The following is a 26,404-nucleotide window of genomic DNA, read 5'->3' on the forward strand; positions in this document are numbered from 1 at the left end:
AGAGGTTGGAAAGTAGGGGTTGGGGAAGAGTCAAATTAAACTGGGACAGATTGGAAGCACAAACAAGTTTTTGCCATGTGTTTGAAGCCCATCAGTGTCATGAACATCCTCACCTCCACAGGAAGGAAGTTTTGCCAAGTTTCTAAATCAAAACCTATTCTTTTTGTGTTGTGTGATTCCTGCAGCACTCTATTCAGAGTCCTGATGCTGCTGATGCTAGTTTATACTTATTTTTATAGTTTGTGCTTTTCACGTGCTTTTGAATTGGGTTCTCCCTCCCCCATTGCCTGCTCATTGGTGAATATGCAAGGTGTTGCTGTCATTTTTTAAACTCCCATAAAAACAAATACTGTATACAGTCATACCTCGGATTACGATCGCTGCGGGTTGCGTGTTTTCAGGTTGCAGACCGCGCCGAACCCAGAAGTACCGGAATGGGTTACTTCCAGGTTTCGGTGCTCGCGGATGAGCAAAAGCACAAAATGACATCACACGCATGCACAGACGCGGTGCTTCAGGCTACGAACGCTGCGGGTGTGACTGTACTGTAACTAACTCTAACTGTACTATTTTCAAAGTGCACAAATCACATTAACCCAAACTATAAATAAAAAAAAAACCAGGAACTTACTGGCACTCAGTTTCTGGCTCCTTTTTAAACATTTAAAATATGTTTGATTTCTTTCTTGTAGCTCCTGCTACTTGTGCCCACCTCTTGTGACAGTATTTTAGACTGGCTTCCCACAAGAGCTTACAAATCAAGCAGGTTAATGTCTTCATTAAAACTGAATTGCAGTTTACTTTGGGAAAAAAACATATTTAATATTTCAAGATATTGAACACTAAACTACTATTAAGCTTTAACTAATGCATTTACTTTGCTGACACTTACTCTCCGATGGGACATGTAGCTCAAGTTAATGTCACTAGAAGTGATGTTTAGGGCTTCGGGAGACTGTTTCAAACCCACTCTTAGATGATTTTACTTTCAAACCCACTCTCTGCACTTGAGAAAAAGTTTTAAATAAGTGATCCCACTTCTTCACCAGCCCTATTTTAGAAACACAGTCAGTGCTGTCCCTTGTACTGCCTACACATAATGGTTCAAGACGTATAGGGGGCATATAAAACAATATGGGGAGGGAGGGTAGTTAGTTTTTGGATTTTGAGGAAATAATTAGTGGCAATTGACAGGGTAAAAAAAGGATGTTACATTGCACCAAGAAGAATTAAATCCGTATGTTTGCAAGACTGACACTTGTCCTAGTCAGGAAGCTTGAATGGCATTCTGTGGGAAAAGCATTCTCCCCATTACCTGCCCAAGTTCCATGCAAGTCTTCTGGGGTATAGGGATGCGTGTTTTAAGTACAGTGGTACCTTGGTTTCCCCAGAGTGGCTGGGGAAACTCAGCCAGATGGAAGGGGTATAAATTAATTATTATTATTATTACTATTATTATTATTATTAATTATTACAACCATAATCCATTTCAGAGGTCCGCTTGTAAACCTAAACAGGTTGTAACCCAAGGTGCGCTTTCACCAATGGGGCCTCCAAAAAAAATTTGTTCATAATCCCCCCGCCCCCAAAAAACGGGTTGTAATCCAAAAAAAGGTTGCAAACCAGGACACACACTTGCGGGTTTGACATGTTTGTAATCCAGAACGTATGCAAACCAAACCAAGGCACCACTGTATCTTCTGTTTCAACAGATAGATTTTAAAGGAATTTCAGGGTTACACTTTTTTCTTTATTTCTTCATAGGTTGTCAGGCTTGGCTCAAATGTGCACAGCAAGAAAATAGGTGCAAGCTATGTTAGGCACGGCAAGTGAGACCTTGTACAGTGCCTAGAGGCAGCCCTGTCAAGTACAGTCATACCTCATGTTACGTACGCTTCATACGATGTTCTTTCAGGTTACGTCCTGCGGCGACCTGGAAGTACCGGAAAGGGTTACTTCTGGGTTTTGCCGCTCACGCATGCGCAGAAGCGCAAAATGACATTACGCGCATGCGCAGAAGCGGTGAATCGCAGCCCGCGCGTGCACAGACACACCTCTGCAGGTTGCGTCCTTTTCATGTTGTGAACGGATCCCGTTCACAACCAGAGGTACCACTGCATAGCTAAGGGAGAGGGCACTGCCTTCCCCGATCTGCATAACAGCCGTTTATTTTTGTGATTCCAGATTGCACCCCAGTTAAGGAGAATTAGGGTATGCTGGCTTTTACTGAATACTGGTAGCCAGCCTGGGTATCCTTCAATGAGCTTCTGTTTAATGATGTGCAGTATATCTGAGCATTCTTTGATCCAAACACCTGGATTTTCCTAAGTTTTCCTGCTTTGCTTAAGGAATCATGTCCGCTTTATGGTATTCTGTGGGGAGGCTTTTATATATGAGGGATGGGGAGCCTGTGCTTAGTCCAACAATACGTGGAGGGCCACAGCTTCCCCTTTCCCTAATCACACCGCTTGTGGTTTCAGGAATGGAGTACAAATAAATATTGACACAAATGCTGACTGTATTAACCAAAACCAGTGGGTTTTTTCCAACACAGTGCTAAGTCGGGGCAGCCCAAGCATTAACGGTAGTGCAGTGAGACACCCCCCGCCCCACTGCACTTCCTAAATCTGTTCTAGGAGTTTCCCAAACCATCTGAAGCAAATTTGGGAAGGATGCATGGTGTATGTGGGGAGAAGAGGGGAAGAGTCTCATTGCACTAGCAATAATCCTTAAACTGATGGGACGAGTTAGAATACCACCCAGTGTAACATTATTTGTTTTATAAGTAAGCATTTATCTTAGATCTTGAAAACAGAAATAAAAAAAAAATTCTGTCTTACTTTTTAATAACCTTGTTAACAGCTTTAAAGTTAGATGAAACGAATGCCATTCTGCCTTTAAAAGCGCAATGATTTCTCTGCTTTATTTTTAACCATGTTGTGTTTGTTTCTGGGAGGCAAATAGAAATTAAGGCCAACCTGAAATTCCTAGCTGCAAGTCTCCAAACAGTACAGCTAGCTTGTATTTTTCTTCTTTGAAGAGTCATGCAGACATAAACTACTAGCCAAATCTTCTGAGCCTCCTTTTTTTTTTTTTAGTCTGAGAAACTGATGCTCAAACAAGTTTATCCAAGGGCACTTGCTTTATTAGAAGTAGGATTGGATTTCAGGGACCCGTCCTAAAAGTTGCTCCAACACCTCCTTTTAAAATATTTTACAAGCATCTCTGTATATGTCATATTCAGAACTATGCAAGTAAAGAGTAATATAGCTGCACGGATTAAGCAAATTGCCTTACATTTGCACTTACTAAGCCTTTTCTTGGTAAAAAATTATTTCTCACTTTAAAACAATGTGTGTATTCATGGATTGGGATAATTGTTACCTACAAGCACAGCTGTCAGCAACAGAAATGGATGTTTCCTTTGCAGAACAGCAGTTTGCTCATATTGGTCTCTTCAAGCATTTCGCTTGAAAATAGATTGATCAGTAAGAGAGTCCTACAGATGTAGGAAGCCATGATCAATGATTAAGATCATGGGTAGGCAAACCAAGGCCCGGGGGCCGGATCCGCCCAATCTCCTCCTAAATCCGGCCCACGGACAGTCTGGGAATTAGCGTGTTTTTACATGAGTAGAATGTGTCCTTTTATTTAAAATGCATCTCTGGGTTATTTGTGGGGCATAGGAATTCGTTCTTTCCCCCCCAAAATATAGTCCGGCCCCCCACAAGGTCTGAGGGACAGTGGACCGGCTCCCTGCTGGACAAGTTTGCTGATCCCTGATCAAGACTCTAGCTTTCTAGCTTCCATTAGTTCTCAAGGTTCTTTCAATTTTTCTTTTGACTGATCTCTCACTCTGGAGATAGCATGTAACACACATGCTGCTAAAGCATGAAAACGTTGATATTTTGGGGTCTAACCCATTTTGTCTATCACTTACCACAACCAATTGTTGGTTTGCTGGATATTGGCAGTTCTTGTTAAAATGGGGAAATGTGTGAACACCTGGACTAATGACAGTTACAAGTTGTAATGCTTTCCTAGAATGCAGTTGTTTAACTGGAGCACAACATGGGGCTGCTATGCCTATACAAAACCTTTCTTACGAAATGCAGATTATATTTGTGTAAGATTGTTCAAGGAGCTTTCTGAGAAGAGGGTCTTACATCTCAAAAACTACAAAAGCATGAGGAATGTTTTCAGAAGTTGTGAATTGTTCAGAATCAAGAATACTGCCTTAAAGGGAGAGAGATGCAGCAAGTCCAAAACGCCTGGACTTATGCTACAAGTTCCTCTCATAAGAAAACTTCATTAGGAATATTACCTTGCCTAAGTAAGAATAAAATTAGATTTACAAAATGGAAAATACATTGATGTTGTTATTAATAACAGTGTTAATAAACGTTATTACTTGTGCTGAGTAATGGGGCTTATTCCAACAATACAGAACTAAGTAGTTCTGGGACAAAGCATTCTGAATGCCTTCGTTCGTTATAATCGTGGATTAAGTACTGTTGAGGATCCTGTCAGTTTGTTTTATTAGAAAATGCTGCTTATTTTACTGAGGCATGCTGCCTAAACCTGAGGGTGTTGTTTTTTAAATCCATAAACAATGCTGAGCTCTTGTCAGAAAAAAGCCACATTGAAAAGATCTGAGTCTAAAACTACTTCAGTTATATACAGCACTACATTAATCAATTCCTTGAAGTATTACATACATTTTTTTAAAGGCCCCTCAATCTCATCTTGGGATAGCATATTGAAATGCTTCCTTACTGGGAATGAGGGAGGTTGTTATTTTGGACAGAGTTATGGAACTTCTGAGATATTATGTAGGCAATGCTCAGATAATATTAAAGTTTATTTCAGGCTCAGCATATTTGACCTCAGGCATCCTAAGAGTCATGTAGACCTGGCCAAAGCTATTACATTCCTCCAGTGATCCCCATAATAATGATTAATTTCTTTCATAACTCTCTTCATAATTAATACAGGTTTCATTGTGGCCACTACTATTCTCTTATTGATCATCTCAGCCATTTAAATTGGGACTGGTAAAGCTGTCTCTGCTTACTCTGCTGAGCAGACATTTATTTTATTTGGATAGCTCTCATCATTTGTAAATTATGTTGGGGATATTGACTGTCATGGAAACTACAGGTATTTCAGTGCTCTTGTCATGCAAGAGCTGAAGCCTTTTCAGCATTTGAGGTTAATGTTCTTCTCTGGTGCTTTTTGCATGAAGATACGTAAGTGGTCTATGAACACTAATTAGTCAGGCTTTACAGAGAAGCATTAGCTGTCCTGTTTTTACTCATAGCTAAGAGTATATTTTCCCTCCCCATCACCACAGATGTCTCTGAAATATGCTGAATGCTGCAGGAGTTGGGTTTGTACATTTACAGGCACATGTTAATCACATTAATTGTAAACTGTAATGTATGTACGCTAACTATATGGCTTAATCGTTTACTTTATGTAAACTTCCCAAATTCAGATTTTTTACTCTGGACTGAAACAGCTGGACTTCATATTAATCCAAATATTAATGCAATTGGGGAGTTTTTTTCAATTGTATTTTAGTGAATGACAAGTTTTTCCTAGTCATTTCATGAAGATTAAAAAAATGATTTTTTATTTTTTTACATCTCGTCCGTAACAGTGCAGAATCCATAAGAAGGCAAGACTAAATGACATTTATGGCCAGTATCAAGTCCGTTTTCACTTCTATCTGGTCATGTTACTGTAATCCTCAAAACTGGAATATTAAATTATTAAATTAAATTAAATTAAATTATTTTATCTCTTCCCCCCCCCTTTTCTTTTGCTTACTGTGTTTTGTGCAGAACCACAAAACAAGGTATGTATAAAGAAAGCACATCAATAATTTATTTAAATTGCTGCTTTTGTCTTACAGTGAAGTTGATGATGTTCATGACAATAAATACATTACAAGCTTCTTATGTCTTATCAAGTTGTGTATGTTGCAGTTTAATCTTTTGGGTTGAAAAGCAAAAACAACTACAGATGGAAAGTGGAAGAAAGAGCCTGGAATGGTGCTCATCTTTGGGGCAGTTCACGAGTGTAAATTGACTGCTTATTTTCCTCACATGACCTCTCAAGTGTAGCTCATGTGAAAAAGCCTCTACGTGCTTAGACTATATGACATCCTTCCTGCAATGCACAGCAAGCTTTTCTCCGACATAAAAAATGCTGCTGCAACTGCTGATGTGTCTACCACAGGTTTTATCTGTGGAATATCCAGCCTCATATAATCAACATGCATGAAGGGGTTAAGATCATAGAGTAAGTTGTCCTGCCATACTTATCTAGGTTAAGGTTACCAGATTTTTTTCAATGAATCTGGGGGCGCTTTTCAACTTCCTATTAAATAAATGGATTTTTTTCAGAGGACTGATTTGTAAATCTGGAGACTGTCCCCAGGAAAAAGGGACGTCTGGTAACCTGGTATCTAGATTTCCTTATTATTTTGCTATCTAGCTAGCTAGCTAGCTATCTTCCTAATGAAAATTCATTAGCCTTTTGGTTTGATTTTTCTCCTCACCTTCACTTTTTTATGCAATTTTGCCCCAAATGCACAATTTTACAAAGCAATTCCTCCTATTATGAAACCCTTGGTATGCTAGTTTCATTAATATATGCATTTTAATGCATAATTGACCATAGTATATGCAATTTTGAACACATTACTTGACTAGAGAACTTCATTTCAGAATTCAGACATGTGAGTTTTAAAGGATAACTTCATTGAAAAATGGCTGCATTTTGGTCATTTGCAAGTAAATTTGCTTGTAAATGCAAACTGAATCCAATTTCTCTTCCATCCCTACTTTTCATTAGCTGGGATTTTACACCTGGTTCATTTTGTCTATAGCAGAACTGACGGGAAGCATTTAAAGGAACATGAGAACTTTTCAGCCAGCAAATTCATGGATAGCTTGAAATTATGGTACTGAGCAGCTAAGATAGTAAAAGTTTGCATAGCAGTTCTGCATTACCTTCATCATCAGGGATCTGTAGAATTCCCTCCACATGAGGAGTGCTATATCTTTAGTTCTCTTTAATTGATAAAATGGAAAATATATTCTTGGAAAGCTATTTAATGTTCCTTAAGGGGGAGATTTTTTTAAAAAAGGGAAAAAAATGTTATTCTCTGCATGCTCTATTTTCTTATTTTATTCACTCTTCTACCTATAATGGCTTTTATTCTTTGATCTAAGCTATCAATTTTAATTGAAGTGTTTTCTGCCTTCTCTGGTGATGTAAAAGATATTTGCATTTCACAATTTTTAACAAAAAAACCCCAACAGATAATTTAAATTTTTAAAAATCCATCTTGGGAGGAGAAAAACACTTTTCTAAACTTCTCACTACTGAAATCTGGTAGGTTGTGGAATTCCTTATCCTTGAGTTTATAGGCTACTTATTTTTTTGACTGGTTTGTTCCTTAGCTGCCACCTATTCTGGACTTGGATCTTTTAAAAGTCTGCTGCTTTGTTTATTATAACAAGTAGTTTCTCTGGAACCTTTCTGACTGTTTCCAAAATTATCCAGAGATAATTAGGACTGGAGTGGGCATGAAGCGTCATTCTTCTAGGGCAGACTGTCTCTGGGGCTGAACTACTCTGAATTTGCAGTATTCTCCACAGATGCAGTAGGGAATGGTTTGCAATCCTATATATGCTTACTGAGATGTTAGTCCCTCATTGGGATTTACTTCCAGGTAAGTGGATATGAAACTGCAGCCTCAGAAAATATTCTTTGGGTGTGACAATGTCAGATGGGCAGTGTACAGATTTATTATTATTATTACAGTGGTACCTCGGGTTAAGTACTTAATTCGTTCCGGAGGTCCGTTCTTAACCTGAAACTGTTCTTAACCTGAAGCACCACTTTAGCTAATGGGGCCTCCCGCTGCTGCCGTGCCACCGGAGCACAATTTCTGTTCTCATCCTGAAGCAAAGTTCTTAACCTGAAGCACTATTTCTGGGTTAGCGGAGTCTGTAACCTGAAGCGTATGTAGCCTGAAGCGCATGTAACCCGAGGTACCACTGTATTATTATTATTATTATTAGAGTTTGGATTTGATATCCCGCTTTATCACTACCCGAAGGAGTCTCAAAGCGGCTAATATTCTCCTTTCCCTTCCTCCCCCACAACAAACACTCTGTGAGGTAAGTGGGGCTGAGAGACTTCAAAGAAGTGTGACTGGCCCAAGGTCACCCAGCAGCTGCATGTGGAGGAGCGGAGACGCGAACCCAGTTCACCAGATTATGAGTCTACCACTCTTAACCATTATTATGTCTTGTAATAATTCATTTTCATTAAGGTGGAATCAAATATCAACTTGCAAAGTATATGAAACTTAAAAATTAGGAAATCACCCAGTCTGCCCAGTAAGAACATGAAAAGTTCCCTGCTGTATCATACTAAAGACCCATCTAGTCCAGCATCCTGTTTTCACAGTGGCCAACCTATGGGAGATCAGCAAGCAGGACCCAACTCCATCCCCACCCTACTTACTAGTGATTCCCTGCATCTGGTAGGTAGAGGCCTCCTGCTTCTGATCACAGAGGCCGGTTGTAGTAGAAGCTCAATGAAAGCATTGACCCAGTGTGTGGCGGAACTTCATGTAAGAGATTATGAAGAAATGGAAGAAAAATAGAACTGCCAACATAGTTATGACATAATATAAATCTGTGGTGTGGCTAAACTTGGAATACTGTGTCCAGTTCTGATTGATCCACCTTTGAATAAGGTTACCAGACATCCCCGTTTCCTGGGGACGGTCCCCAGATTTACAAATCAGTCCCCTGACAAATTCCATCCATTCCGACTGAAGTTGAAAAGTGTCCCCGGATTAATTGAAAAACATCTAGTAACCTTACCTTAGAAAGGTTATGATAGTTCTGTGAAACATGCAGAAAAGCAACCAAAATGATTAGTGGGCTGCAGCAGCTACCTTATGAAGAAATGTTACAACATTTGGGGCTTCTTAGTTTTGAAAAAAGATGAGCAAGGGAGGACATGAAATGAGTTTATAAAAAGATGCATAAGGTGTAGAGAAAGTTGATAGGGTGAAGGTTTTCTTCCTCTCTTGGTACTAGAATCTGGGGTCATCCAATGAATCTGAATAGGACAAACTGAAGTGCTTCACAAAGCACATAGCTGAATTATCAAGTTTACCATCACAGGATGTGGTTGATGGTTACCAACATCAACTGCTTTGAAAATGTATTATATTAATTAGTGATTCTGACTTATAGCTTCTGAGGTGGTTTAAACCAGGGAGCCCATAACGTTTGAAAATATAGTGGATTAATAACATTGTGGAAGGCTACCATTGTTGGTTATAGGTTGTTTCTTCGTTGGACCATGCACGTTCCTAGTCTCTGAGGGAAGAAGCTGAGAGGAAAAGTGTGTGTCAACACCCCATTTCCCCAGTGCATCCGTTGGCCAGTGCCATAGTCAGTTTGGTACCAAACTATGAATTCAAATAAATACTAAACTTTTAAAAAATGCCATAGACATGTGTAATATTCATGCCCCCCTGGTCTTTTTCCAAGCACAATTCAAAATAAATTTCCTGAACCAAAATAGCCCCAAATTATACATATTTCCCTAAAGCAGATATGTCTTTGGGGGTTCTTAAGGACACTTATAAGGCTTCTGGTATGTTCAACATTCCTGATTTAAGTGATTTGTTTCTGTTTTCTGAGTCTTGAGTTTCAGAAATTCTTCTGCGTTTATTTCACTTCCTAAATTCCTCCTCCTTGACAAAGTCCATAAAGGCATGTAATTTACTTTGAGGTCTATGGAGAAAGACCATTAGAATGGTGCAAAATGTTGTATTATTGAACTGTCTGACACTAAAGTAATGATTATTGAAGTGAAAGAAGTTGTGAAATGCTGCACATGGTGCAAATACAGCAAAGGTACATTGTATTTCTCTTGTTCAATCCTCATTGTACCTTAACTGGTGATTTTATGGTGATGTGGAGCTGTTGCGTGGTCCTTTTACATTTTGGTTGGTTCCTGCTGATATAAATCAAACACACTGTCCTCTTGTTATTTGTCAGGTTTAAAAACCCCAATTTTAATCACTTCATACAGGTATCTAATTTGAATCAGGCTGGCAAGCTGCAGGGCTCTTGTGCTTGTTTAATTGGTATCTTTCTCATCGCATTTGAATGAAGTTGCACACGCACTGCAGGACATCAGCAGAGACAACTGAATAGTCAAGGCTGTCACTCTGGAAACAGGATAGTGAGATACTGCCAAGCTAAAGAGAGAGCTAGGGTCAAATAGATTTTTTTAAAAAAAGCATTTCTGTCTATTTCAGCTTGTTGTAAAGTTCTATGGAAATAGCTTGACACGACTGATTACATATTTAATATATGGCATTGATAATTCTATATAATACTGCCAGAATGTTCAGTGTATGTGTGAGATCTGTGCTACCATTTATGTCTGTTTACAAGACTATCAAATTGTTATGTGATAATCCCTCAGACTGGCCTTGGTTGTCCAGTCAGGACCTACTGGCTTTGTTCACTTATCACACTAAACCACAGTTTAGCATAATGCGCATAATTCACAATTAATTTCAGGCTCACATTCTCCCCCCCCCCCCAGGTGGGGGGGACTTCAGAAGCATTTACTTTCAGTTTTAGTTAATCACAGTAGTCACAGTCACGTAGTCTGGCATGATAAATTATAAAAGGTAAAGGGACCCCTGACCATTAGGTCCAGTCGTGACCGATTCTGGGGTTGCGGCGCTCATCTCACTTTATTGGCCGAGGGAAATGGCATACAGCTTCTGGGTCATGTGGCCAGCATGACTAAGCCGCTTCTGGCGAACCAGAGCAGCACACAGAAACGCCGTTTCCCTTCCTGCCGGAGCGGTACCTATTTATCTACTTGCACTTTGACGTGCTTTCAAACTGCTAGGTTGGCAGGAGCAGGGACCGAGCAATGGATGCTCATCCCGTCGCAGGGATTTGAACCGCCAACCTTCTGATCGGCAAGTCCTAGGCTCTGTGGTTTAACCCACAGCGCCACCCGCATCCCATGACAAATTATAGTTAGCACTAATTATTGTCAGATTTAAACAAGCCATCTTAAGTAGTTTCCAAAGCTACGTAGTGTCCATCTACAATTAGTTTGAATGACACGGCAAACTGCAGTTAACTAAAACTCTATGTGAAAGCTTCCAAAAAGGGAGGGAGGGAGGGAAGAACATGTGAGCCTGAGGCTCCGTATGACTTGTATACATCACAATAAACTATGGTTGTGAGTGCAGCCTCAGCCTGATTACAAATAAGTAGGGCCCAGTTGTCTTTATTCTGTTCTAGTGCTGTGGCAAAAAATTAATCTCAGTTGTTATTTTTTACCGTTCTCCATAAATTTATGAGATAATAAATTGCATTAGAAAATTTTGAAAGTGAAGGGAAAATGTCTATGGAATTTTCTGGATGGCGTACAAGTTCAGTGTTGTGCAGCAGCCAAGTGGTGTTTGTGAGGTATCCTTTATTTCATTGTAGAAATCATCTCTCCAGTGGTCTGCACTCTGCAGCTTTTCAGAGTTTTGGTCCACCCTGTGAGGTCCACAGCTGAGCTTTTCTGTAAGGATGGGAAGGTGGGTCCGCTTTCTCACATGAGCCAACACCTGTTTGTTTTTAAAAAGTCTTTTATTTTTAAAGAAACCAATGCAGAAAGGTTTCTTATGGTAAAAGAGAAGGTTTTTCTTAAAAACAAAACCAGCAACTGCAACAGTCTGAGGCACTTGGTCTCCACCATCCCTGCCTTCCACAGCTTCAAACTCAGGGGGAAACATGAGGTAACTTCTCCTATGGGGCTTTTTCCAATCAGGAAACACAGGCAGCCTGAGAAGCTGCAGAAAGCTAGAGAAATGTTTGATGGAAAGGAAAGCCCACACACCATCCACAGCCATTTTGCAACAATTAGGTAAGCTGAACCCTACACTAACCAGAATTCCAAATAAATTCCAAAATGTCCTGAGAAAGAGGCAGAAAAATGGGGGGGGGGGGAAGCTGTTGATAAATTGGAGGGCAGGTTTTGGCACTATTCTATTCTGTTTTCCTCCAGTTTATATCCCACACAAAGCCCAAGGAGGCATATTTCTGACTAGATAGTGTGTAGACCTTGAGGAGACCTGTAATGGTGTCTACACACATTCTTGTGTATGTTTGGCAGCCCAAGCCTACATTGATGCTTCTTACAAAAGTTATACTTGCACTATAGAAAAAGTGTTTTAGGGTTGCCACCTGTCCTATATAACACAGGATTGTTCTGTACCACTGCAGCAAGAAGGTAAACAACGTTTCTGTGTGCTCCGGCACTCGTCATAGTGTTCCGTTACACCAGAAGCGTTTTAGTCATGCTGACCACATGACCCAGAAAGCTGTCTGTGGACAAACACTGGCTCCCTCGACCTGAAGGGAGATGAGCACCGTAACCCCATAGTCACCTTTGATGGGACTTAACCATCCAGGGGTCTTTACCTTTATCTGTATTTCAATGTACAATGCTATGTTCTCTCTGTCTCTTGTGAATTGTTCTTGATTTTATTGCTTTATCTTGTTGTAAGCTGCTGTGAGGTTTTGTTTTTGGGGTTGTTGTTTTTTTACTATCAAGTGGTGTATAAATTTTGTTAAATAAATACAGTAGAATAGAAATGTCTATCTTTCTCCTCATCTTAAAATGAATAATTAATTAAGGAGGAATTAGCTTCTTCTGCAGTTTGGAGAAAACTTTTAGTTCCTACTTTTCTAGTCTGAACGGAGAATGGATCTATGGTTTAGTCTGCCTACCTTAGATTTTTGAGTACTGTTTGGATTGCCAATACTCAGGTTGCGGTCTCAGGGCTGCCATTCCCAAAGCTGTTTTCTGTGTAACCGCTTAAAACGGCTGGAGCAGTTACAAAATGTGACTGCTGTACAGGGTAAAAAAACCTTTTTTAAAAAAATGCTCCAGTAACATGTTACAGTTACACACGCAAACAAAGGAGCATTGTAGAAAGGATGGCTGCTCCCATCAATACATCAGGGCTACTATCTTTCCCTCATACAGTTACCAGGAAGCAATGACACATTGTGATGTGCTTCTGCTTCCTGGAGTATTTTCAGAAGCATTTTTACCTGTGTTTTGAAGCTGAACCTAGCAGTTTTACACTGTTGAAAGAGAGAATACATTAAAGCAGCCCTTGGACTCCCTCATAAGTAGTGCCTACATTTTTTGATCCTTTTAAATTTCATTTTTCTGTACATATTTCCACCCTTTTAAAATGGTCAGGACAGGATAGAATGTGCTTTGGGGCACAAACAAGAGGGGGGCGGAATGGACTTGGGTTGTTTGTCCATTTGTAGAATGGGCATATATATGTGCTGCATCTGTGATCAGTTCCTATGCTGGTCTGATGAGTTTCATGGCAGCTATTCATGGCGCCACTGTGTCCCCCTGGCTTGTGGTTCTGCTATAGGTACTTGCTGTGAAATCAACTTAACTTACAGGGGAGCTGATTACAGGCCTTAGGATAGGAGCATGGATCCCCATATGGCATTAATGTTTTTAGCGGCAGTCCTGCTGTGTTGTAGGAGCTGGTTTCAGAGGCAATACTGTGCACCAGTGTGAGTCCCATTGATCAGCTTTCATTTTCAGAACCAATATATAACCATTAATAGTAATTTAAACACATCGTAAATACTTCCCCCCCAACAAAAACCCACACGCATACATGTGTATTAGTACTAGTTCCCTTAGCGGTTGTCACGCCTGAGAATCCTGTTAATTTGGCACAGGCTGAATTAGTGAATTCCAGAAGGGTTGAAATAAATAAGAGGTTCAGTATAACTTCATGTGGAAAATGACTCCTAAGGTACCTTTTCAATCTGCACTCAACTCAGAGGTGATTCTTCCTATTAACAATGATACTTTATACCGTACTCTCAGGTGGAGGTTTGGGAGCATACTGACTTAATTGTCCTAGACATTCTTGTGATTCTTATTGTTACTAATACACATTTGAGCAGCTGATGAATCAGAAATGACTCAGTTCAGGCAAACAAGATTGTTGTTGTTTCTTATTCTTACTGTTAACTTAAAGAGTAGGCCAGAATTGAAACCAGAATATTTTATCTAGTTAAGTTTCCTATTCTGTGCCACTGGAGAAGTTGTTCTATTGTTCTTTGGAAATAATTGCGTTAGCCTACAAGACTTTCTAGGCTCTTCCGCTGCACTGTTGTATCCATTCATCAGGAGTAAGCCCCATTAAACTCAATAGAACTTATTGAGTAAAATGTAGACTATATTTCTAGAAACATTTAAGGGCCAAAGTATACTTGGCATTAATAATATGGTGTACTGTTGAGTGCAAGCTTTAACAAGTTTTCTGTATAAGGGCCCCAATTCAGATCAGCTGAGGTAGTGGGCGTAACCCTTTGCCCTCTGTAGTGGTCCCAATTCAGCTGGGAGGCATGCTTACTATTTATACTGGGAACAAAGCTCCCATTCCAGTTTAATTAGGGTGGTGAAAACCAAAACAGGCAACACCTCCAAAAGGATCAATTCAAACTGCGTGATGCGCAATGAAAAGGTCAATGTGGGATGTAAGAGTAAAGTTATCCACACTGGAGAAAATAGACTATCTTTGTTTATACGATGGTGGGGTCTGAATTCATGATAAATAGGGAGAAAATAGATATTGGTGGAAAACTTTGACATAGTGTGCATCAGCTTTGAAAAAGGTGAATTCCATTCTGATATTGTAATGCTGTTATGCCATTTGGAAGACGGCGTATAGTTTTGGTTGCTACATCTCACAGAGGATATTGTCGATCTGGAAAAGGTGCAGAAAAGGGCAGCAAAAACTTTAGGGGCCTATGAGGAAAGGTTGCAAAGTCTGAGACTTTTTAGTTTAGAAAAAAGTAATTGTTGTGAACCCCTGGCCTACCTAGCAGCAAGTTAGCATGTCAAGTCCCCAGTCCAGTCAAAGTCCCCCAGTCAAAACACATGTCCAAGCTGAAGCACAGCCCCACGGAAATCCTGACACATCCAAGCTGAGGTCCATCAACATGGGCCATTAAGCAGACACAGCACCTCAGCTCTGCTTCCCGTTTGTACTCTGCATGCTGTTTGCATCATCTGGGCTTGATGAGGCATGTGACCCTCACCTGTTCCAAGCCTACTTCAGCTAAGAAATCCCACACTTCCTCCCAGAGCTAACGACCCCCACCTGGCCAGCTAGGTTGCTGGGCTGTCGGCCCTTGACTGCCTCAGGCTTCCTAGAGTGCCCTGCCTGCTGCTCCCTACACCTCAGAGCCTGACATGTTTGTGGAGACAGGTGCCCCTCTGGTTCTGGTGATGTTTCCTGCTGCTCTGGTTCCTGTGCACTGACCTCCCCCATCTCCTTGTCATCCTTTGTTGCCCTGTGAGTACTTCCTACACCAACCTTTCCTTCTCCATCCCCGGATCCTCCTCCTCCTTGCTGTCCTGCCAGTTTATGACAGCAATAGGGGAGGTGATGAAGGTTTAGAAAACTATGCATGGTGTGCAGAAGGCATGAAGAAAAATGTTTTTCTCCACCTCTCATAATACTAGAATTCAGGGTTATCTATTGAACCTGAATGGAGGGAATCTTAGGTCAGACAGATAAAAAAAAATTCAGCCAACAAGCAGTGGGTGTTATCCAACTACATAGATCTGCTGGCACAAGGATTACCATTTGCATAATGGAATTTTTCTGCTCCCTGCATGCGCCTGTACCCACCTTCCCCTAAAAAAACTGCTCTGGATTGTTGGGGGGACGACCCCTAGAACAGATTCAGAGTGTTTGCGGTGATAGGAAAGGAAGAAGTTCCACTGTACAAGCAGAAATCCTTGCACTAGCAGATCTATTTCGTTGGATACTGCCCAACTGATTTACAGAATTCACAGCTGTAAGATGTAATGACAGCCAGTAGCTTAGAGCCTGAAAAAGATTTTAGACAAATCCTTGGAGAATACCTCTTTTAATGGCTACAGCCATTCCTAGACGTATTTTCCAATAATTTGTCTAAACTCTTTTTGAAGCCATAAGCTACTGGCTCACACCACGTATGATGAATTCTGGCTATATGCAGTCTTCAGGTTTCAGACACAATATGCATCCAAGTACTAGCTGTTGGGGGGGGGGAGAAATGCAGCAGGACAGGGTATTTGCCTCCGTGTTGTGCTTGTGAGCTTCCTACAAGCACCTGGTTCACCACTGTGGGAAACGGGATGTTGGACTAGATAGGCCTTCGGTCTGATCCAGCAGCGCTTATTATATCTTCTTACTGGTTTCAATAAAACCAAAGTTTTCTATACTAACTTGAGTGTTACTTAGTGTTGTGATAGGATTGTTAAATTATAGGAAACATTGGAAATGTCTTTATATCAAGGCCATTTTTGCTGCCTTTGTTAGATTTACATTTTCCCATGATGGAACCCAAGACAGTGTTAGTGTAGTTCCCAGATACTCACCATCCAGGCACTGACTAGAGTAGACCTTGACTCTAGTCTTCAGGAAGGTGCTTTCAGACTGCACCCTGGGATTACTACAGTAGATAGGTTGTAATGCTTAAAGTTCTAAGTTGTAGTGATGGGGCAAACTCCCTCAATTATGAACAGAATTGGATTTGGATATACAAACTATTTCCCTAAGCTTAAAAAAAAATAGCATTGCTTATTCTGAGATGAATTATGTCTCTGGGAGATACAAAAAGATCTGATTCCATACCCCAGACTCTAAAATGAGCCTCCAATTTCCCATCCTACCATCCTGTCTATCTAGCTTGCTGCTCATGGGTCAAGTAGCGGGTTGGAAGCAAAGGTCTCTCTTGCCTCTCTCCTTTCTGGGATTGGGTATTGCTGTTATGGCTGTGAGCAAGACACCAGGAGCATTTCCCCATTGCTGTTGATCTGCCACTGCTGGGAAAACAACATATACCTGGTTTATAGCCATAGTAGCGTGTCAGAATACATAGGGTTGCCGTATTTTAAAAAGTAAAAACCAGGACACCCCGAAAGTTGTTGAGCTTTTCAATTGACTTGCCTAAGATCCAGGACAAAGCGCCGCCTTTCAGAAATTTTCCCCCGGATGTTAATTCCGCCTTTGAAATCCCGGTAATGTCTGGACATTTGGCAGCCCTAAGAATACAGAGAGGGGAAAGAAACTTCCCTTAAATGAAGTGATTGGATCTTATTTTAGGTAATATAGGTTGCTGGCACGAGAGGACGGGTTCCTACTTCAAAGGATTTATAATCTAATAATAGCCACAAGGGGGACAACAGTGGGAGAGCATGGAGATGGAGGGAGATGTAAACAGGAAAATATAATGTGATTATCATGTTATACTTTGAATATTAGTATTAGCTATGTGCTGTTAGCCCTTGGGCAAGTTGCTGCAGCACTGTTCTTCAAGACTGTTTGTAGCAGAGGAGGAAGTTAGAAACCATAGCTCCATCATAAAGCAGATGTGTTGCATACAAAAGGTCACATGTTCAATCCCCAGCAATGCCAGCAAAGGACCTTGTGTGGCAGGGCTCAGCTTACTTCCAGATACATTGGTGACCTGCTGCCAGTCAGAGTGGACAGTACTAAGGTAGATGGATCCAGGGTCTGACGTGGTATAAGGCAGCTCCATATGTTCACAGTTACAACGTTTGTTCATAGGAATGCATTTGCAAGTCACACCCGTAAAGAAAGGGAAGGACATATAGCTGTATCTATTTTGAGTGTCTACTTGTGTGTCAGACTTGGATGTGCTATGACACTGAATCCCAGCACTGGATATACGTAGCTTGAAATATATTATAAGCCATGTTCCTGTTAAGATTTTCAGTATTTTTGTAGATTACTGGTACCCTTACAAGTATTTTTCTGTTTCTCATCCAAAATTGGTAAAATAATAAAGACCTTCAGAATACTGCAGCCTATGTATCTTCATCTGTAGGAGTAATTTTGTTGGAGCAAAAACTCATAAGCCTTTTATTTAGCAAGCTGACTGTGGGAAGGGCTGTAGTTTAGTGGTAGAGCACCTGCTTTTCATGTAGAAGGGCCTAGGTTTAATCCCCAGCATCTTCTGGTGACACTAGGAATGACTTCCTGTCTGAAAACCTGGAGAGCTGCTGGCAGTTAGTGCAGACAGACCATGCTAAGCTAGATGGACTTGGGCTCTGACATGGCAGCTTCCTTTGTGTGTAACCACAGTCCACATGGATAAATGTACATTAGGACGGTGCCTAGCCTGTTGTAGTAATAGACAAATGTACCGTACTTCTGGGGAAGCCATCTATGGAAGCGATACAGTATGTGTATTTTTCACTACTGTGCCTGTTCTCTATAAGTCTCTGTGCCTACATATTTTTATTTTCACTTCTGGTACTGTATTAGAAATTGTGCATACAGTGGAGTTGAGTGAGCAAGTCTTACAACAAGTTGGAGGGTGCATGTATCATCCAAATATTTTGAACCTGACTTATTTTTTTCTGCAGACTTGAAGCTGAGAATGTGTCTCCTGTGGGAAGTAGCCTAGTTGCTCACTTGTGTGTACTTTATAAGCTCACTTATGGTATATATGTATGGTTCTTACCACACATGAAATGTTATATACTCTCTCTCTCTCTCTCTCCCTCCCATCACTGTATATAAAATATTGCTTCTGCAGCTTTAAGATGGGAACATAGAAATTCACTTGAAAGTTGGTCACATAAGAGTACAAGTTTGTCTGCCTTGTATCTGCTAAGTAAATATACACGTGTATTTTAGATGTGGCGTAATGTTTTAAAATCTCATTTTTACTGTTCAATTGCCGTGGTTATTATTTTCTTCGTAATGAATCAGACTGAGGGTGAGCTGAAAGTGCTGCATCTGAGACCTTATACTAGTTTAAATAACCATGTCCTGTTTACAGTTCAAAAAAGGGTTTATTTCTGTCCTTGTAACAGTGTGTACTATGTCCTATAGTACATGTTGCACCTGTTCAGACATAAGTAGAAGACATTATTATAGCTGTTGTGGGGAGAAGATTCCATATATATATATTTGGGAGGGAGGGAATGCTGGAGAAATGGCCTTCCCTTAATTTGTTTACTGGCAACCTCTTCTGCAGCCTTCCTCCTAAGCAAGATCGGTTTTCCCTGTTCCACTATTGTCTGGGGAAATCTATCTTCAGGAGTTGCTTTCTTAAAAAGATCTCATGCCCAGTCATCAGAAGGCTTTGTGTGGTTTGCCTGTCAAAAGAGATATGTTTACACTTTCCATGCATGTGTTAAAGCTATCAGGTTACAAAGCAGAGTGGCTGATGCATTTCAGCCTTTCCTGCTAATATACACACCAAAAAAATGTATTTATGATAATTACACGGACTGCCTGGAACAATGCATTCCAACATCCTGTAACATAAATAAGGAAGGTGGGGCCAGCTGACATTAAACGGCTTGTGTGCCAGAAATCCTGATCTCCACTATATATATACCCTTTTCTATTGCACGGTCTCAGTCTGGCAGCGTTGAACCTGTTGCTGCATTAGCCGAGTTGTATTTTGCTAGATAGGGGAAGGAGGGTTGTCTGCTGTCTGGTAGGAGGGCTTTGTCTGTGTGTGCCTTTCTCTCTATCTCTCACACTCTCGCTTTGCGCTCTCGCTCTCTCTCTCTCTCTCGCTCTCTCTCTCTCTCCCTTTCCCGTCTCTGTGGTTTGTAAGGTAGGTTGCAGTGTGTGTATATACACAACATCAAGAGCAGGAAAATGGACTCATTAGGGAGGCAGGCAGTCATTACCATTCACACTGCACTTCCAGGGAGACAGCGACTATGAGGAGACAAACTGAGGACTGGGGAGCAAGGTAGGCCAGTCAACTTTTATAAAAAAAGGAGAGAGAGAGAATATTTTCCTTTCCTTTCCCCACAATCCCCCCCTCCTTCCCTTGACACTTCTGTATTATCTCCTCTCCTCTTGCTGTTTTATTTTAGGGATGCAAGTTTTGTGAGACCTATGTGTGAGCAGAAAATTTTGGAACATCTATAGGCCAGCCTCCTTCACAAATGCATCCCCCCCTTCCTCTATACCACTTATTTAAAGATATGCTGCTTTATAATATTTCACTTTAATTACTTTTTATTTTAAATCAGGAAAGGAAACAAATATGTTTGTTTTTCCAACACCGGTTCCAAGTAAATCAATATCTTTCACTCCTTTAAAACAACCCTCTCCGTATGTTAGTGGGTCTCTGCTTTTTCCTTTCTGTTTATGTTCCATCTGTCTGTCCATATATCATGTTCTCCTTGTTTACTGCTAAATGTTGTGTGTGTGTGTGTGTGTGTGTGTGTGTTTGTGTCTCAGTGTTTGCCAATGAGTTTTTAACTGTAATGCCGGTGACCAGAGATTACAGTTACTGTTCTTTGTTTGGTATCTGTTGTGAGTTTAAAGTCCATATTTTCGATATATGAAAACAAATTGCAACCTGGGAAGCAGGCCGCACTATTTTGAAAGGGATTTTAAAAATATATATAAATCATTCTTTGGGGATAGATGTTCTCGAATGCAATATTCTACATCTATCTGTTCCCTGCCTGCCAAAAAATATATTTAAAAAAAAATATATGATTGCTGCTAGTGTGTGAAAGAAGGAAAAAAAGAGAGAGTATAGCTTTTTTTTTTTTTTACTAGACGGGCTACTCTTGAGGAGTAAGAATTCAAACTTTCTAAAAGGGAGTTAGTATCCCTGATTTCTTCCAATCCTCTTCCTCCCCCCCTCCACACACACACACACACACACACACACGCATATATACACACAACTCTATACACACAACTCTTTTCATCCCACACTCTCTTGAAGTGTGCTTGTGTTTTGCTCTGTGTTGATGCTGGGAGAGGGTCTTTTACAATGTACCAAAATGTCTTGAGAGAGGGTGCTTTATTAATTTTTTTTTAAAAGGCTATTTATTCCTTTTCTCCCATAAGCTGTATATTGTTTCAAGCACTGGAGATGTTTGCGAGATTATTTTTATTTTGCCAAGGAACGGACTGTGATGAGTGCCGAAGACCATTTTAAATTGTTTGAGGAGCTTTTCATGATAGTTCTTTCTCTCTCCCCCCCCCCCTCCCCGCAGTAGCTTTTAAAGGCTGGCCAAGCTGATCCATTTAGAAGGATTTTTAAACCTGAACTCATGTCTGTGCTTCTACAGAGTAAAACTACAACACTCGCTGGCTATATAAAAAGAAAGCAGGAGAAAGTGGAAGGGAGTTACATAAAATATTGTGGAGAATCCATGAGTAATTACTATGCTATAGAAAATGGATGCTAATCAGTGGAGATCTTTCAACAGTCACAATCCATTAAAAACAAGATTATAAAATAACAAGAGACATACCTTATTTTAAATTGCATTAGGCCTTTCTTGATAACACAAAGGAGGCCTTACAGCTATTTACCTAACCCACCTAGCAGCGTAGAAGAGATTGCTCGCATCATTTATTTAATTTATACTTTCCAGATGATAAAAGTTTTTGATGTTATCAGTGTTGTCCACTTGAAAGCAGCATGCCAAGTTTTTCTTTTGTTGCTGCTGTTGTTTTTTTAAACTTATAAGCTTCCCATCTCACCAGAGGATATGCTGGACAAGCCATGTTAATTTAAACTACTGCAACAAATGATCCAACAGACTTGGCAAAGAAGGCTCCCTCATGCTATATTGAATTTTTTTCAGCCCCTAATACTTTGATAAATGTGCATTAAAATAAGTTTGGTTGGCAAAATGTTTTATGATGGACTTTTAAGTACAGTTTTCTGCAGTGTGACACTCCACCCCCAGCAGCCCAAGATGATATTACTTCGGATAGCAATTCAGTTGCCTCTTTTATCTTCCCTTACTTATCATTTAAGTCAGACACACCAACAGTTGTTTTTAAGCAAGGACATATACTTCTTTTTAAATATATATGAACTAAGCATAAGAATCTGTAGCCTTAAAAGTGTACGTAGTTCCCCTGCCAGGAATTGCAGACCTTGAAACTTTGGTCTAGGCTGGGAGGTAGGAAAGCGAGAAGAGCTGTGTGCAAATTATTAAATGCCTCAGAGGGGGAGCAATTTGGTGAACGCTTGGCAAGCTTCAGCAGCAGTGTTCAGCTGCCAGTCACCCCATGTGAAGTGTATGTGTTTTCAGACACCTGATGCTTGCTTTTGAACTAGAATAGTATATATTCCCTTATAGGATACCTCTTTCAATTGCAGGGATCCTTGCAGGCTTATCATATTTTATTTTATTGTAATATTTCATGAATTTGTGGTATGGAAGATGTTGTGCCAGCTGTTCTACATCCCCCTTTTTAAAAAAGGGTAAAAATATATTGCTTAATTTTATAAGACCCTTGGGTGAGCAAAATATCACATTGCATGGGGCAAATCTCTCTCTCTCTCTGTGTGTGCTTTTTCCTGAGTTAAAAGAAGAATGTGGATTTTAAAAGAAAAAAAATTGTCATTGAAAATATTTGATTTTTTTGGCATAAATTATTTCCCTGCAAAATCTCTCTTAATTAACAGAACTTGTATTGAGCCATAACTTGTATGGTACTTGATGGTAACTTGTATTGAGCCGTGAAAAGTAAACTTCAGAAGAAGTAACTGAGTGAGCAGTAATGAATGTTAGTAACGTTGCTGGGCATAATAGGTTGTGCACCTTGCAGTTCTTTGAAACCCCTTTCCATCTAGTAGGAGAACATCCTACAGTAGCGTTGGTTTGGTCACAGTCTGCTTTATTTTAGCGTTGGAACAGACAGTTATCTAACACACCCACATGAGGAAGTGCTCTGAAGTAGTTATTTCATGCTTTGCCATGCCCTGTAGCTAAAACAATTTGGACTGACTGGTATACATGTATTCTTCGTTAATTCCTTTGAGAGTTTAGTCAGTCCCTACTTGTTAATAGGACCAGAATGTGAAAATACCAAGCAGGCAAATTTGGTAGCAAAATGTCTACTAAACTGAAGTTTGTTTCGGAAATTATTTTCTGCTATATTTGGCTTTAGGGTCACGACCCAAAGTTCATTGACTTCAATGGACTTTGGCTAAAGCCTTTATGGAAGAGAGAAAATCATTCAGTCCTTTTTACTTGATAAAGTCGTATGGGACAGTTTTCTGATTTATTAGAAATATTAAGTTTTCTCTCCTGCAAGAGAAGCATAGATGAATACCTATGAAGCATTAAAGAATAGCAACAAAAGCAAGAAACTTAAAGACATTTAGAGTTAGTTTTAACTCCATTTAAAATATCCTTTCTGCATCTCTTAAAAAAAAGCCTTAGTAATTTTCAAGGAGAGCTGTTACATGAAACATTCTGCTCAGAAAAAGATGAAAAAAGTGACCTTCTTGATCAGTTTCATCCTTATGTAATTTTATAGGACTTCTCTACGGCAGCACAGCAAAGATACTTGTGGCCGTGAGGAGCTTAAAAAAAACAACGGTTCAAGTTTATTCCAAGTTATTTATTTTTAAAAAATATATATTAAACTCTTTTAATTATTTATGTTACAAAACAAAACAAACAAAAAACAAACCCAGCATCTCCTCTGTCTGCATAGTATTGGCAATTCAGTTCCAGCATCAGCAGGGAAACTACCAGTATATGCAAAAGTGAAACTGGCTTCAGATAAAATGCTTGCCCTGCTCAAGTAAACACAAAGTAAAAATAAACCCCAAAACACCTAACCAATAAATGATGATGATGATTTAAATATGCTCTCTTCTCTAATAGGCTTTCTTCAATAGCGATGTTATTGTAGTATGATAAGGTAGATCTTGACGCTTTTATGCCATGGTTCCCAGTTACATACTGAGGTAAGAGTTTGTTTCTTCTCAGGCTTGGGACCCATTCAACTTAACTGCGTGTGTCCTGGATAGTCTTGCTTATTTTTCAGTATTCTGAAATTTTTGTTGAAAACTAATGCTTGCTGTTGCTTTTTTTTTTTTTTTAGGACACATTTTTCTATCCTGTACCACTAGGGCCTGATCCTTTGCTTCTTCATTGTCATCGTTCTTCAGTCTCTAGCACTAATTAATTGAAGTGTTTGTTTTTGCCAGGATTCTAAGAAGGCCAGCAGGGGCTGAGGGTATTGTGAAATAGGTAGAAGGAATTGTGAAAGGAATGGACATATCCAGTTTTCATTAGTCACAGGACGAACAGTATGTAACTTGGAGCTTTTGAAGGCATAGTTAAGGCATGGGTAGCTTCAAAACATAATGGGTACAAATCCGTATGCCACTGAAATCAAGTAGTGTGACTTGACTCCTCTTAATTATATTTTATTATATTTTATTGCATCCATTGTTGTGTATAAAATAAAATTTAAAGAACAATGGACATCTACTAATTGTATGGCTTTGATTAAATGAGAATGGAAGGAGGCCTGTCTTTTGACATCTCTCTCTCTCTTTGCTTTGAGTCTGCTGTCTCTCACTTAGTAGTAACCCATATTCAGTTTTTCATAGGGAATATGCTTTTGTTGCTGCTGTCCCTGCTGTACTTGTTCTGCAAATATCATAGACCGTTAAACAGGCATCCTTAATAGCAAATGTGTTCTGATTTAGCTTCGTTTTTCTGTTAAATGTGTGCAGCAAAAATGATGAAATCAATTCCCACTTTCCCTTATTGGATGCCTTGTTCAAGTTTCAGTTTATTCAATTTGAATTTTTAAAAATTAATTGATATTAATTCTTCTGAATTGTAAGCAGCGTAAGGATATGCGGTGCATACAGTTTAACCAGTATGGTCAATTCAGATGTTTCCAATCTCTACACCATGATCTGGGGAGATCTTGAACATGCCTATTGGCTCCCTCTTCTCCCCCCACCCTATTTGTACAGGAATCTCCCCATCCTACCATAGTTAGCTGCAACCATAGCTATAGTCTTACATCTGATAACTGTGATTAGAGCTATCTAGGATTTCTCCAAATCATGGTTTGAACCCTTGGTTTTGAGGCAACTGTGATTACCTTGTCTCTCATTGTAGTAGGCCCCAGTTATGACTCGAAACTAAACTATAGTTAAAGCAAACCATGGAAGAATACGTCAAGAATAGGTGCAAGATGAAGGATGTCGATTAAGAAAGTTCTATTATTTGAAGTTTGAAATTTTATGTTTAAATTGAACCATTATGAATGGAAGCTTTTGTTGCACTAAAATGTAAACACTCCACAATCAATGGTTGAGTTTACCTAAATATCATTGTCTGGTTGTATTGAGGTCTCTGTGCCGCTGCTGATAGTGTAGCTCAACCACAATTCTGATACACATTTACAAAAAGTTATATGCATTCCAGTCAGTATCCCCCCCCCCCCAGTTCTGTTTAGATTGCAGTCCTTAGCTCATTTACATGGGAGTACAGTAGTACCTCGGGTTATAAACACTTCGGGTTACAGACTCCGCTAACCTGGAAGTGGTACCTTGGTTTAAGAACTTTTCCTCAGGATGAGAACAGAAATCACGTGCTGGTGGTGCGGCAGCAACATGAGGCCCCATTAGCTAAAGTGGTACCTCAGGTTAAGAACAGTTTCGGGTTAAGAACAGACCTGCGGAACGAATTAAGTTTGTAACCAGAGGTACAACTGTATTGTAAGTCTTGTTGAATCTAGAGGGACTTAACTGAGGAAGCCATTCAGAGGATTGGACAGTCCTGGGTGGAATTTCTTCAACATACTACATTCTTATTGTTGAGCAGGTTTGTAGTGATAGGTCATTAGCATGATATGACTGAAGGAAGGAACACTGAATACAGATGCTTGCATTTCACAGTATCCAGGATATTTATAACCCCTGAAACTAATTGATTACTGACATTGTGTTTTTCTCTAGTTTAAAAAAGCACACCCTCTAGATACAGGTCTTTGAGAAACTTTTGTTGTTTTCAAATTCCAGGCAGACTTATAAATGTGCTATCAAGATAGGATTGAAAACTTTGGGTGAAGTTCCCACACTTATATTGTTTGCTTTGGTTTATAAGAGACAGTATAGGGGCGACTATATTAAAAAACAACAGATAATGGTGTACTGTTGTCTGATAAGCTGCAGGTGTCTTAGGAAGGAGATGGGATTTGAGTAGAAAAGCCTGGAGCTGATAAAATATAGGAGAATGGAAAGGTTTGGTTTTGTTAAATCTAAGGCAGTGTTTGTACTGGTGCAAATCTAAAGATTTGCTCCAATTATACATTTGATTCAGCTGCAGAGGTGGTCTATGTCCATCTGCTCTGCAGCATGACCAAACATAACTTGTGACTCAGTGGGAGCATTCAGTCAAGAGGGCTTTTGATGTGAGGTTGTCCTTTACTATGCTATTCCTGTTTTTG

The 26,404-nt window shown here is 39.9% G+C and overlaps 1 protein-coding gene across 15 annotated transcripts in view; it reads left to right on the plus strand.

The window, feature by feature from the left end:
- Nucleotides 1-26,404, plus strand: part of ZBTB20 (zinc finger and BTB domain containing 20) — a 622,933-nt gene that overhangs the window by 137,670 nt on the left and 458,859 nt on the right. For 9 of the 15 annotated variants that reach the window (XM_081004314.1, XM_081004309.1, XM_081004306.1 and 6 more), the window contains exon 1: nucleotides 19,577-19,904. The exons of 5 other annotated variants lie outside the window; for them this stretch is intronic. The gene's annotated coding sequence lies outside the window, so the exon portion shown is untranslated. Of the gene's footprint in view, nucleotides 1-6,289; nucleotides 6,307-19,576; nucleotides 19,905-26,404 lie in introns of those variants that run through there. One more of the 15 variants, XM_081004320.1, reaches the window with a different exon arrangement.

Source organism: Podarcis pityusensis (genome assembly GCF_964106645.2).
Source record: "Podarcis pityusensis genome assembly, chromosome: 4".
NCBI classification, from domain to species: domain Eukaryota; kingdom Metazoa; phylum Chordata; class Lepidosauria; order Squamata; family Lacertidae; genus Podarcis; species Podarcis pityusensis.